This window comes from Tursiops truncatus, chromosome 21 (assembly GCF_011762595.2).
Source record: "Tursiops truncatus isolate mTurTru1 chromosome 21, mTurTru1.mat.Y, whole genome shotgun sequence".
In the NCBI taxonomy this organism is placed as follows: Eukaryota; Metazoa; Chordata; class Mammalia; order Artiodactyla; family Delphinidae; genus Tursiops; species Tursiops truncatus.
Window position 1 is genome coordinate 21,791,921 of NC_047054.1, and position 15,875 is coordinate 21,807,795.

Genomic DNA, 15,875 nt, shown 5'->3' on the forward strand with positions numbered 1-15,875 from the left:
CCAGACTCTTGCATCTTCCCATACAGAGAAAAGCACTAAATTCCTTAATTTGAGATAACTGGTTTTCTTTTTTTTTTTCCTGTGGTGTTATTTTTTTGAATTTTATTTTACTTATTTTTTATACAGCAGGTTCTCATTAGTTATCTATTTTATACATATTAGTGTATATATGTCAATCCCAATCTCCCAATTCATCCCACCACCACGGCCTCCTTGTTTTCTTTTATTAACAGTAATCTTTTGATGTTCTGAATACCTGCTCTTTTGTTGTAAAAACTCCTATATATCCTAGCTATCCCCCCACCCACCCTTGCCTCTTGGGAACAGTTTCTCAGCATTATCTGAGATGCTGTGTCCCGGGCTTGAAGTCCTCAGAATGTCCACCGAATAAAATATAATGCACAACTTTTAGGTGGTGCATTTTTTTTCAGTTGACAAGTAACTATTAGCTGACTTTAATTTTATGTCCTTATTTTTGTATACTATCTGTCCCCCATGACATTATTTTTGCGAATTACCTGTACATTTCAATAGTTTTCTCCTTCCGAATTCAGGGCTCAGGATACTTATAACAATCTTGTTATGAAGTAGAAACCCAGTGGCCCTACATTCGTTTCATTATCCAATATCCCCTCCACTCAACCTCCCACTCATCGAAGCTAAAAGCTGCCTGTGTAGTCCCATCCCCTTCTCCCTCTAAACTCACATTCTCCTAACCATGAATCTACCATCATATTTTCAGTGCAATCTGTGGACAAAAACATGCTGCCTGCCATTTCAGTAAACAAAGAATGTTGCCCGCCATCCTGGTAAACGTTGAATTCTGCCCCCCATCAAGCCCTGAGCCGCAGCAGCTGCCGCCCAGGCCACCCCGCGGTGCGCCCTGAGGGGATTCAGGGTGGGGAAAACAGGAGACCAGCCTCAGGTAGTGAAGATGCATCTCAGGGCTTCCCTGGTGGTACAGTGGTTAAGAATCCACCTGCCAATGCAGGGGACACGGATTCCAGCCCTGGTCCAGGAAGTTCCCACATGCTGTGGAGCAACTAAGCCCGTGCGCCACAACTACTGAGCCTGCGCTCTAGATCCCTCGGGCCACAACTACTGAGCCCGTGTGCCACAACTACTGAGCCCGTGTGCCACAACTACTGAGGCCCACGCACCTAGAGCCCGTGCTCTGCAACAAGAGAAGCCACGGTAGTGAGGAGCCCGCACACGGCAATGAAGAGTAGCCCCTGCTCGCCGCAACTAGAGAAAGACTGCGCACAGTAACAAAGACCCAACACAGCCAAAATGAAATAAATAAATTTATTTAAAAAAAGGCATATCAAAGGAATATTTTCAATGAGCCCAGGCTCTTGCATATTCCCATACATAGAAAAACACTAAAATAATAAACTGGAGATGTCTGTTTGTGTGATTAGCAGTAATCTTTTGATGTTTGACTACTTGTTTGTTTCTTTTTTTCCCCAGCAAATACTCCTATGTGTATCCTGGCTCCTCCCTTACCTCTTTTGGAGCAGTTCCTCAGAGCTACCTAAGAGGCTGTTTCCCAGGCTATAGTCCTCAGTAACGGCACCGAATAAAACATAACTTCCAAATTTTAGGTTGTGGGTTTTTTTTTTTCCCATCGACAAATCTTTTCCCATCTCAATCGATACAGTTAGCTTAACTTGTTCCATACTGATATCTATCTAGCCACAGCATTCTGACTTCATTGGTGGGAGTAGGACCCCAGCATCAATTTTACAAGCTCATCAGGTGATTCTAATGTGCAGTCAAGGTGGAGAACACTAAACTGGAAACTGGAAACAAAACTCCCTTTAGCCAGTCCAGAGATTTTACAAAGTAGTTAAATACATATGGACGCTTCCACAAAGGAGGTTTGGGCTACGATGTTGTATTCATCCTGGAATATTAACTTCATGGTATGACCTTGGGCTGGTTAATTTATCTAAGACTCAATGTCATCTGTCAAAGGAGATTAGTCATAGCCCCTGCCTTATACAGGTGTCAGGTTTAAGTGAGATAATATGTGTAAATCACTTAGCACTGTGCTTGATAGAAAGTATTCAATAAATAGCTGCTATGTCATCATCGTCATCTTATTATTATTTAATAGAATAAAAAATATTGAAGATTCATACACAACACAGCACTCCAGGAAGAAGTACACATTCTAAAAGGCAAACAAAAAATCATTTCATATTCTTAGAGGGGTTTTCCTTTGAACATAGATGAGGAGGGGACTGAAAAGATTTTCAATGTTCATAACTGAATCTGTTCCCAGTCTTTTTGACATTTCCAGCCTTGAACCTGTATCTTGTTAATCCTCCCCCACAAAAGCACATACTAGGCTTCATTATTTTCTCTCAGAATATCTTATATCTTAATTTCTATCCATTTCTGTTCTCTAAATACTAATCCCAGACTTGTGTAGCCAGCACTTTTCTGGCCCTAAGGGCTGCACAAAATGGACTAGGATGTTCATGTATAATGCATAGTCTACCTGGTGCGTGTAAGGGGATAAGGTGATCTGTGGTATCGAGATTAAAAGAACAGGGTGGGAGAGTCAAGCTGTTACTTCACTCCTTTCCTATCACCAGGAACGGGGGGGGGGGGAGAGAGAGAGAGAGAGAGAGAGAGAGAGAGAGAGAGAGAGAGAGAGAGAGAGAGAGAGGCTTTAGCTCTAAGCCTCTAGTATGGTGAGCTGGGCTAAATGATGTGAAGGATTCACTTGGCCGAGGCTACTGGCAGATCCAAGGGGCTGCCTCCTAACAGTGGGATGAGCAGCCTCTAGGGGCCTCCTTCCTCTAAACCCAGTCCAAGTCACAGCCTCCAGAGCAGCCCAATGTGATGGGGCAAATCCAAGGAAGAAGAGGGGAATGCACTCCCTCCTGAGAGCTAGATCAGAGTGTCTCTAATCTCTCAAATTGTACCTGGCAAGGATCTCATTTGCAAGTGACAGAATCCAACTCTGATAACTTGGGAAGGAAGAACATTATTCAAAGGCTACTCTGGAGCTCCCACTCCTGTGAGGAGGCTGGAGGAACAGGCTTAGAGACAGAGTCAAAGGACACTGGACGGCTGCCAGAACCACAAGCCAGTCCAATGAGGACACCACTGCTGCTGTCACCTACACAAGACCCCCCACAGCTTGTCCACCACTGATGCTGGCATGAGATAGCGGGCGCTGCTTCAGGCATTACTGCCACCGCCTTTGGGAACTTGACGTTGCTCCCTCAGCTGCCCTTCCCACCTCCTGTAGGTGGTTTCTCCACCACCCTGCTTCTTGAAGTGGTGCAGCCCCCAAGCAGAAGCAGCTTCAGACTACCATGCTGGGCCGGCCTGGTGGAGGAGAAAGCAATTCCTCAACGGACTGAATCTCTAAACAGAGACCCCACGCCTATGACACTTAAAGTAAATACCCCTGCCTCTGACAGGGATGCATCAGCATTCCAACCCCTGAAAGCTACGGTGGGAGAGGGCTGTGAGGAAGGCCGCTGTCCACATTCTTGGAATGATTCCTCCATGCATGACTTTTCTAGGGAAAAAGGCGTATTGTTTTTTAAAAACAAATACTTTCATAGATTGGGAAAGACATGATTTTTGTTGTTGTTATATAACTGCGGTCTCCTTTTATGTTTTCTTTTCCAAAGAAAGTTAAAACCTTCATTTGATTTGGAGTAGAAGATATTGTTCCGATTGGACCAGTCAAGTTCCAGATATGAGAGCCTGGGATGAACGCTCTCTGAATCTCTTGGCAGCAACTTTCCTACTCCATTAAGTGGGGAGCACAGAACTGCCCTGGGTAACTCCCACAGCTGTTTTCAAATATGTGTAAACATAGCAATAATATTATCTCATTATTAATGAAAGTACTTCAAGTACATCGAAGGAACAGTTTTCCTGTTGTGTTTGAATTAGTCTGCTAAAGATATATTCTACATGGAGCAGGATGAAACAGAAAACAAAGCCCCAGAGCCTGGAGCTTTCTGACTAATAGAAGCACCTACATAATAGTGTAAGAAGTCAATTAACACAAGCCGAGTGAGGTCAGTTACTCTGGTAGGCAAATTCCAATTTCTTCAATCAGCATAGTCTATAGAACAAAAAATTAATTCAATGTTTTTATAATAGCATGGTCATCTTATTCTGTGACTTATTCTGTGACTGAAAGTCACATTTCCTGGAGATTGAATGAGAGCTAAGTTTTTAACAGTTAAGTATCTTATGGATTATCTTGAGAAGCCTGTTTCTACTCAATAAATATAACAATAGTTGATTAGGTATAGAATTCTAAATTGCAAGCAATATTCTTTCAGATTTTGGAAGATATTGCTCCAATGTTTTTTTACTTCCAAGGTTACTATTGAGAAGTCACAAGCTTTTCTGTTTCCTAATATTGGGTATACTACTACTTCTTCCTGTCTGGAAATGAATAATTTCTTTTTACCCCTGGATTTCTGATATTTCACAAAAATATGCCTCAGAGCGGATATATTGGGCTAAGTACCTAGGGCTCTTCCGTCTGGCAACTTACATCATTCAATTCCAGGAAATTTTCTTGAATTTTTTCTTTGATTATTTTCTTCCCTCCATTTTCTTTCTTCTTTCTTTCTTTCTGGAACTTCTGTTATTCAATTGTTTGATCTCCTGGATCGTCATATGGGTTTTTTTTTTTCTTTTCATCTTTTCTCTTTGTCTTCTACTTCATGTGAGGTGTCCTCAAATGTACTTTCTCAAGTGCTAGCAATAGAATTTTCTACAATGATGGAAATGTTCTATATCTGAGCAGTCCAACACCTTAGCCACTAGGCACATGTGGCTTTTGAACATTTGAAATGCAACTAGTGCAAATGAGGTGTTGAATTTTTAATTTTGTTAATTCTAAGTGATTTACTTTTCAATAAAGGGGTTAGTGGTTAGCACGTTGGACAGCACAAGTATTTATTTTCTGCTGCCATGATTTTAATTTCCAAGAACCCTTTGCAGTTGCTTCCCCCCCCCCACCAAATCTTCCATTTCCATAGCTTTGGTTCTTCTTTAATGGATGCAATATCCCCTCTTCTCTGTCTGAGGATATGATTATAGCTGTTGCTTTTAATTCTTGACTAATTTCTGTTTCCTCCAAGATGCTTCTTCTGTTTATGCTTGTTTGTTTTGGTCTCTATCTTCTATACAACAGGCTTTCATCAGCTATCTGGTAATCCTTGGTGGTCTGCTCAAAATTAAGATTGGGAAATTTAAAAACTGATTAAAAACTCTGAGCTTTTTTTTTTTTTTTTTTTTTTTTTTTTGTGGTACGCGGGCCTCTGAGTGTTGTGGCCTCTCCCGTTGCAGAGCACAGGCTCCGGACGCGCAGGCTCAGCGGCCGTGGCTCACGGGCCCAGCCGCTCCGCGGCATGTGGGATCTTCCCGGACCGGGGCACAAACCCGCGTCCCCTGCATCGGCAGGCGGACTCTCAACCACTGCGCCACCAGGGAAGCCCAAAACTCTGAGCTTTTGACTTTCACTATAGGGTGATGTTGGTAGAGAGGCTGTTGGCAAAACCTTGACATCAACCTTTAAATGTTTTCTTTTTGGATGACCAGATTTCTCCAGGGAAGAGTCTTCCAATCTCCCACCTAAAGAGTAAAGATCTAGCTGTTACATTCTGGGGACCAAGTAGGGAGAAGAGGTTGGCGAAGGGATGATCTCTTAATCCCCCTCAATAAGAATAAACATCCAGACTTCTACCAGGGTGAGGGAGGGTCTAGGGCTCTAATTTCTTCTCAAGCAGTTTTCATCCTGGTCCTCTTTATATTAGCTCTTTTCTCCCTTTTACCTCCAGTCCTGGAATTGTAGTCCTTACTTAAGGAGCCTACAAATCATGCCTTTTGAAGATTTTGCTGTGTGTTTATTGTTGGTTTCTCAGCTTTCCCACTGACAGCCTGAGGTTCGTTTTCTCAGGTCTGTTAAATCACTTACCACTAATCCGTAAGTTTTTCAGCTTCCAGAATTTTGTTGCTGTTGTCTCTTCTCCTATTCTAATCCGTGTGGGCTTAGGTCCTAAAACACTTCTTATTTTTGATTGTTCAAGAGGGAAGCAAATTAATTGCACATGTTCAATCCACCACTGTAACCTGAAAGTTCAGAGGAGTCTACTCATTCTGCAAGGTTCAATTCTTCTGTGAAGCATTCTTCTGACCTATTTCCTTTTAGCAGAATTAATCCTGTCCTTCACAGCATTTGAAGATTTTTAGTGTGGTACACAAAATATTGGATCCTAATTCATTTGTTTATATACGCCTCTTTTCCCAGAGAAAATATTAATCCTAGAATGTCAGGACCAAGTTTTATCAACAACACCTATTACAATTAACAGTAAGTAAGCACTCCATAAATTTTTGCTGTATTCAGGAATGTATAATAATTAGGTTCCCAAAAGGGTAGTGATGAACCTTTTAAAAAATTGAACACTTATTTGGATATATTTTCTACTAACTAAAAGGTTTTTTAATTCTTTTTTTTTTTTCTTCTGTCTTTCCAAATTAAAACTGAAAACCTGTCAGCACCTCCTCAACACAGAAGCCTGTTTATAAATCAGATAGATGAATTTTTGAACTGATCGCCCTCTGGTGGCATTTCAAGAAACTAACTTCTTGTACAGCCCGTGGGTGGTCTTTAAAGAAAAAATATCTGGGGCGTCCCTGGTGGCGCAGTGGTTGAGGGCCTGCCTGGCGATGCAGAGGATACGGGTTCGTGCCCCGGTCCGGGAGGATCCCACATGCCGCGGAGCGGCTGGGTCCTTGAGCCATGGCCGCTGAGCCTGCGCGTCCGGAGCCTGTGCTCCACAACGAGAGGGGCCCGCGTAATGCCAAAAAGAAAAAAAAAAAAAAGAGAGAGAATATCTGGTATTATTGCTATCAAATTCTCAATGGAATACATCTTTCCATTTTTAAAATTTTCCTAATTGAATATGCATAACTTTTTGCAATCATAGAAAAGCTATAATTTTCAAAATCATTTGATGAGTTTCTGATATATTGGACATTAATATAAGGACATTAGGAAGCTGAACAAAAGTACAAATACAAATTATACATGTTTTAAAAATACAACCTATTTGAAATGTTTACTTTGCTTTTCTTATTTCTCAGTCTGACTCAGCTGAATTACAATAACCTTCAAATGAATCATTTATAATTCAAATGGTAAGTAAATATCTGAAGTTTTTATAACAGAAAATCCATTTTATTTTATATACCAAAAACCCAAATTGAGTTTCTTCTGCTCAAATTCAAAATAAATCTGAAATCTTTAATAGGTAGGTTTAATCATGTTTATTTAAACAAATATTTTTATATATTTGCACATATAAAAATGTGCAAAGTAAACTTTCTCGAATGATATATTCAAGGAGAGGGTCAAAATTTGTACACACCTCCCCCATCATTGAGTTGTCATGCTGGTCTGTGCATGTCAGCAAGATTATGCAGGGGGATGCTGTGGGCAGAGCAGAGGACCCTGTTTGCTTGTGTTCAGGATGAGATAGGACATGATTGGTACCAGTTCCCACAAATGTTTTGAGCAATTGCGTAACACCATACAAGAAGAGAAACTACTAGAACAAGGCATTATTTAACTCGCAAATCATATATATACATATATATTCATATATGTGGCACACATACGTATTTATCTAAACTGAATAAAATTATTTAAACTTTCAAATGTTTTACATAGCGAAGACATTCATACCAAGCAAATATAAGAGAAACAGGTATTATCAGATGAGACCCACAGAAGATAAAGGTGGGAGAGACTCCCCCTCCTTTCCCCATCTCTCTGATAGCAGAAACAGTGCTGGCCACAGGAGTTTAACCAGTCTGAGCCCAGAGTCTTTCCAGTTCCTGCTCAGCAGAATTAGTCATTTCTGTGGCCCAGTGACCACCTATGTTTTCCCTTCCTTCCTCCTCCTCCTCTTTCTCCTCCTCCCCCAGATAAGCATTCTTATTATATCTATCCTGCTCCTTCTATTTCATATTGGGTATGATCAGAGCAGACAACCTGTCATTTGGTTTAGAAGTGGCTGGACCAAGAAGAGCCTGATCTGAGCCTGATGAAGAGGACGGCACATCCCTCAGAGATTGTAGACACTGAGCTGGATGCACTTGCTGAATAGAATCCAGGGGTGGTCTCCACCGGGGAAGGGATGAGTGTGCTTTCTGTGCAGGAAGAGAGTGTGCATGGATACGTGGGTTTCACCAGGATTGTGGCAGAAACTGTTAGCTGTCTGAATATTTGATCTCCCCTTTTTCAACCACAATAGACTTTCACTGTTCATAGTTAACTGTCCACAGAACCAAAACAACATTTTTCTCAGTTTCCTCTGCAACTAGTGTGTGGTTATGTGACTAAGTTCCAACAGATGGGATATAAGCATGAATAATGGGCATGACTTCTGGGTGTGACCTTAAGAGGAAAGGCCCATTCTCCCTCTCAATTTTTCCCTCTTTCCACTGGCTGGAAGGCACACAGAGTGCTGAGCTGTCTGGAACATGGGGATAAAGATGGCATACTAGGAATAGTGGAGCAACAAGACAGAAGGGCCCTGGGCCCTGGACATCTTTGAGTTACAGGGCCAAGGTTTAACTTCCCAGACAAACTTCTATGTCATTTAAGCCACTGCCATTTAAGGTCTTTTTCTTACACAGTCGAATCTTTATTAAAAAAAAAAAAAAAAAAAAAATGCCAAGGAAGGAAGCAGATCTCATAAAGAGCAGAATCTAACCAAATCTGGGGATTTGAGGGAAACATTCTGGAGAAGAAGTTTAATCTCTGATCTAAACAATGAGAGGAACTAGGCTGGAAACACTTTCAGATAAGAACAAGCATGGGGTGTCGAGGTACCCAAAGAAGTTAAGTATGGAAGGAGATAGAAGGTATTTCCTGCTAAAACTGCAGAGGTCAGCACAACCCACATCACTCGAAGCTTTGTAGCCTTTTGATTAAGGAAGGTGAAGAAGTCAAAAGTGACTCCCCAAAGTGAATCCAACTATGTGGTTTTTAGAACCATCTACTGAGAAAAGAAATGACAGTAGGTTTTGGGGGTGAAGATGATGAGTTCACTTTTGGATGTGTGGACTTGCAGGTGTTCGCGAGTAGGCAATTGGTCATGTGGATCTGGTGCTGAGATCCACCAAGATCTTGGATGGAAATATATGTTTAGGAGTCATCGGCAAGTGGATGGTAAACAAAGCTAGACGAATGGATAAGAACACCTGGGAATGGATAGGAACACCTAAAAAAGTCTAAACTGAGAAAAGAATATGAGAGAAGAGAAGAAGGTCTAAAATCCAGCCCTGAAAGGATTCCTGCATTCAATGATTAAGAGTGGTGACGGACCAGTGAGACTGAGAAAGAATGGCCGGAGAGAAAGGAAGGAAGCCAGGCAAGTTTGTTGTCATGGAGACCAAAGTAAGAAAGTGTTTCAGTAAATAAATTATGGCCAATAATGTTGGATGCTGGTCACACAGGATGAGCTCTGATAAGAGCCTACAGGGCTTAACCACATGGAGATAGTTGATGACCTCAATGGAGAAAGAAAGGCCCTGGGCAGTGCGGGTGGAATCCAGATTAGGGTAGGCTGTATCAGGAGTGGGTGGCATGGGAAAAGAGACACTACTTTCTACAGGTTTAGCTCTGAAGGGGAGGAGAGAGTGTGAGCAGCAGCTGCAGGGGTTCTGAGGTTGAAGGAGGTGTTCATTTTGGTTTGGCTTTTTTAGTTGGAACATTTTGAGTTGAGCTCATTTAAATACAGAAGGGAAAGGTCCATTTGCAAGGAAAAGATTGAAGATACAGAAGAGAGAGTGGAAAGCACAAAATTCTAGGCTTCTGAGGAGGTGGGGTTGCAGAATTCAGAGTATGTGGTGAGAGTCAGCAGAAAATGCAAGAGGGAAGGAGGGAGTGAGGGATGGAGCAGGGCTGGGGCTACAGTGAGGCGAATAAGGCACTCAACTAGGGCACCAAATTTAGGGAGGCACCAAAAAAGTAAACCCTCCGTAATTAAGATAAACACTATTTTAGTGCAATCTCTAAACAGATTAAAATCAATGCAAAGAATGTATGATGAATAAAATGTTAAAATATTAAACAAGGACAGGATCAGATATGGGTGGGTGACGATTGGCTGGTGGAAAGCTAAAATAGTTTTCTTCAGAAAGTTTCTATTTTCTTTGTGAAGCAGGAGGTGAGGTCGGTTGTCCGGTGAAAGTAAGTGGGGAAGTAGATGGGAGTTTGGAGGTGAGAGCAGAGGTTCACAGAAGCTGTGGAGAGAGAAGGCAAGGTGGGGAAAGAAGCATGATAGGGCTGCAAAGGGAAGCTGGTGACTATTCATTTCTCATGATCCGCCTGTTCTGTAATCTCCAAGGCATCTCTCAGAACTCAGGGCAAGCATAGGGAAGGCAGACAGACTTATTATCATGGGGGTTTAGTCAAGGAAAGAAATTTAGGATATTGGCGAGAGATTTAGTTATGATAATGGAGTAGGACCTTTGCTGGTGAGGGAGGAAGTCAAAATCAGAGAAGCTATGGTTGCCGTTGCTGTGCAAAAGCTTTTAGTAACTTACTGAATGGGAGACAATATTTGCAAATGATATGACTGATAAGGGGTTAATATCTAACATACATAAACAGTTCATATAACTCAACATCAAAAAAACAATCTGATGAAAAAATGGGCAGAACACCTGAATAGACATTTCTCTAAAGAGGACATGCAAATGGCTAACAGGCATATGAAAAGTTGCTCAACATCACTAATCATCAGGGAAATGCACATCAAAACCACGATGAGATATCACAGGTGTGACCTGTCAGAATGGTTATCATCAAAAAGAACACAAATAAGAAATGTTGGTGAGGATGTGGAGAAATGGGAACCCTCATACTCTGTTGGTGGGAATGTAAACTGGTGCAGCCACTGTGGAAAACAGTATGGAGGTTTCCCAAAAAACCAAAAATAGACCTACTATGTGATCCAGCAATTCCACTTCTGGGTATATATCTGAAAGAAACAAAAATGCTAATTCCAAAAGATACATGCACCCCCAATGTTCATAGTAGCATTACTTATAATTGCCAAGATATGGAAACAACCTAAGTATCCATCAATGTATGAATGAAGAAAATGTGGTATATATATACAGTGGAACACTACTCGGCCATAGAAAAGAATAAAATCTTGCCATTTGCAACAACATGGATGGACTTGGAGAGGATTATGCTAAGTGAAATAGGTCAGACAGAGAAAGAAAAATATTGTATGACATCACTTACATGTGAAATCTAAAAAAACAATAAACTAGTGAATATAATTAAAAAAGAAACAGACTCACAGTGGGAGAACAAACTAGTGGTTTTCAGTGGGGAGAGGGAAGGGGGAGGGGCAATGTAGGGTTAGGAGTTTAAGAGGTACAAACTATTATGTATAAAATAAGCTACAAGGATATATTGTACAACACAGGGAATACAGCCAGTATTTTATAACTATAAATGGAGTATAACCTTTAAAAATTGTGAATCACTATTGTACACCTGTAAGATAAAATATTGTACATTAACTATATTTCAATAAAAAATTTTTTTAAAGAGGCTTAAGAGTCACATCCACTAACATCAATGTATGAATGTGATTTTGATTCCAATTCCAAAAATACATTTTAGTAGAGTCTCCAAATTCATATGTTGAAGTCCTAATCCCCAGTACTTCAAAATGTGACTGTATTTGGAGACAGGGTCTTTAAAGAGATAATTAAGTTAAATGAGGTATTAGGGTGGGCCCTAATCCAATATGATTGATGTTCTTATAAGAACAGGAGATTTGGACACTGATAGTTACAGAGGGAAGAAAATGTGAAAACACAGGGAGAAGATGGCTACGTACAAGCCAAGGAGAAAGGCCTCCAAAGAAAGCAGCCTTGCAGACACCTCGATCTTGGTCTCCTAGCCTTCAGGATTGTGAGAAAATAAATTTCTGTTGTTTAAGCCACCCAGTCTGGGGTACTATTTTGTTATGGCAGCCCTAGTAAACTAATATACCACATATCTTAATGTTGTAGAAATAATAATGTAGCTTCATAACTTATTAACCCCTCTCTCCCATGAACCCTGGAAAAATTCTAGAATTAAGAAAAAACATGAATTTGAGAAATGAATAATAAAAACAACAAAACAAGAAACTCCTTGGGAGTCAGAAGGCAGTTTTGAAATAGTGTGGGAGGTAGATGTGTTTTTTTTGGGGGCACGGCGCTCTGCCTGGGGTGGTGGGCGACCAGAAGCAGCCATGAGACAGCCTGGAGGAAAGCAGAAACCAGCAGCAACATTCCCAGCCTGTCCATGACTTATATCAGAGTAGCAGCATTTAGTGCACTTGGCTGGGGAGACAGGTTGATGAAAACAACAGGCTGACCAGCTCCCCTCTGACACTGACTTCTATGCCCCTCCCCCTCCAAATCCCAGGGTTGATGGATTAAGAACTGGGGAGTGGGTCTCTCAAAGCTACTTCTTCCTTAGAGATCAACAGTGTAACCCTGAACAGAGTTGCCTTTGTTGAATGGAGTGAAAACAAATAAGAGTGCTTAACACTAATGCTGTGGTGACAGCGGCTCACAGGCTTCCTTCTCAAATTCGTCTGGAGGATCACACATGCCTCCTCCCCAATCCACATTACCAGACACTCCCACGGGCACAGGAGCTCACAGGCCAAAATAACCCGGCACCTGTGGGGAAGCAAAGAGACCACGAAATGCAGACAACAAATTGAATCACATACACCAATTGAATCAGAATTATTAGAACAGATGAACCAAGAATTTCAAAGATGCATAATGAATATACTTAAGGAGATAAACGAAGATACTGGCAATCTGAACCAAAAAATCATTAGAAAGTGGAAATATGAGGTCCCCTCGTTAAACGCTCACGGGTTTCCGAAAATCCGCCAACTACTGTAATTGTTTTCTTTGATACCCCTATCGCGCTTATTCAAGCTGCTGGCTGACAACTGTACCCCAAATATGTGCACACCAATCACTATTTCCAGACTGTGGCCTCTTTCCTCTCTCTTTTGTGTATTAAATCCTGTTTTTGCCTTTGTTTTTTAACAATAGTGTAATGACTGCCTTCCTCATGTGACTAAATTGCTGAAGCAAATTAACTAAAGGTCCCTGAGTTATTCTTTGACTAAACAAAATAGAGGGAAAATGCAACAAATAGGAAAAAATGGCACGGAGGATACAGCTAAAGAGTAAGTTAGAGATTGTAAAATCAGATTGAGGAATTTTCCCAGGTGGCTGCAGGAAAAAATAAAGATATGGAAAACATAAAAGGAAAAATAAGTAATATGGAGGGTAAGGAAGGTAGAATCATGCCAATATCTAGATTTTATGGGTTCAAAATAGAGAAGGGGGAAAATTGGAGAAGATACATTTAAAGAGATAATGAAGGTAAATTTTCCTAAATTAAAGAAAAATGAAGGGCCTCAGATTGAAAGAAATCAAAGAAAACCAAACAGACAAAAAAGAAGATTCCCTACCTAGAAGCATTACAATGAAATTTAAGAATGTTGATGACAAAAATAAAATATGCAGAGTTCTCAGAGAAAGGGAACAGATATCTAAAAAGATCAAGAATCATGCTGATATCAGACTTTCAAAGCAACGTTAGATACAAGAAAAAATAAAGTAATATTTTTAAAGTACTAAAGGAAAAGACCTTGGAACCTGCAGAAAACATTGCCTTAAATAGAAAGGTTTTATATGCAATTCCCATGAGTTCAGCACTGGTATCATTACTATTAACAAACTACCAAAGGCTTCTGGGCAATGCAGTAAGAAAAGACAAAGATAGAGGGGTATAAAGTTAGGAAACATAAAGCTAAAACATTTACAGAAATATGATCATCCATCAAAAACCAACAGAATAAAAAAACTATTAAAATTCATAAGGGAGCTTAGGCATGATAAAAATCAATAGTATTTTTTCTCACCACAAATAACCAACCTAAATTTTAAATACAATATAAAATAATATGCTATTCATAATGACAACAAAAAGCATAATGTATCTAGGGATTAACTTAACCAAGAATGGACCAGACCTCTATGGAGAAAATTATAAAATTTTAAAAACATACAGCATGATCTGAATAAACAGTTATATTTTTCAACAGGAAGGCAATATTATTATGTCAGTTATCCACAAATGGTTCTACTGAATTCAATTTTAATGAGCATTTTTGTTGGATTTTCGAGGACCAGTAAATTTGTCCTCAAATGTACGTGAAAGGCTAAAAATCCATAAATAGCTAAGCCAGTATTGAAAAAGAAGACTCAAGAGGGGGAACTTATTTTACAATATATTAAGACATACTGCAGAGACAAGCAATAAAAACAGCATGGGAAGGGTGTAAGAATGGACACCACGGACCAATAGAACAGAGCAGGGCACTCAGATACGAACCTAGAGATATAGAATTAAATATACATTGGCACCAGGCAGCCATGGGTAAATGACTTAGAAACAAATGGCATTCTACCCTTCAAAGGTCATATATTTATTGTAGTTCAGCCTAGAACAATTTACAAAACCTGCTATTCAATACACAGATCTATCACTAACAGTGTATTAATCCAGGAACATTAATGCTAAATGAAAGGCAGGTATGTTTTTCACTGGGGTTAATAAGAGAATAACTGACGCTAGAGTCTCTCTTTTAGGCCTGGGCCATAACTGAAACTTTTAGGGAGGCTCTCCCCCTGAGCTGTCCAACTAGGGCACTTATTTTCTTAGGCAGAAGGCACTGGCATCATTGGGACTTCTCCTTCTGTGTACATGGAGAGTAACAGCAGTCACCACGTACGAAATGTGGGTCTCCTGCTTGCTGATACCATACAATCAAAGGAAAGTATGGGACATGGTGGTATTTCTTGAACATTCTCAACTCAGGGTCTTTGCACTTGATGCTTACACTGCCTAAAATTCTCTTCCCCCAGACAGCCTCACAGTTTGCTCCCTCACCTCCTTCAGGTCTTTGCTCAAATAGCACACCATCGGAGAGACCTCCCATAACCACTCTATTTACAATTGCAACCCCCCATTTCCCACAGGATCATCCCCCCATTCCCCTTACCTGCTTAATTTTCCTCCATACTGTAAATATCTTACTTCTTTCTTTTGTTTGCTGTCTTTATTCCACTTCTTGAATGTAAACTCATGCCATAGGGCAAAGAGTTTTTTTTCGTTTTGTTCAGTGCTCATTCCTGGCACATTTGTTGAATGAATGAATGGTTATTGTGTCTTAGCCTTCCCATAGATACTGGCAACAGTACTAAGGTATAAGCCCATCGTTTGAAGTACAAATAAATGATCAATCAATCCTTGACAGTGAATCTTCTTTACTTAACAGTTAAGTATCAAATCAAAAAGTTCGAGCAGAACAATTTTCAGTTAGTGCTTATTAATGTTCACATAATGTGAATCCTGATAGTGTTTACTGGGTCATTTTTTCTTCTTTGAGAGAGATGCGATTAGCAATTCTTGTTAATTTCCCTGCAGTTGTATGTCAGGACTCAAAATCATTATGTGAAGAGAAAATGAATAAATCCTGGCAAAAAGAGATGATCAGAGTTGTGCCTTAGAAATCTTTGTATTGTATTGTATTTGTATTGTGTTTCTGAGCCCATAAACTTTCGTGTATAAACACAAAGATAAGTCTGTAATTATAAGAGAAAAAATACAGTCCACTTAGAAAGAAGCAGGTGATTTCAGAGGTAAAACATCTGTGGTAGATTTCCAGTTGTGTCCCTTTTGCTGTTAGGGAGTTATATGTCCA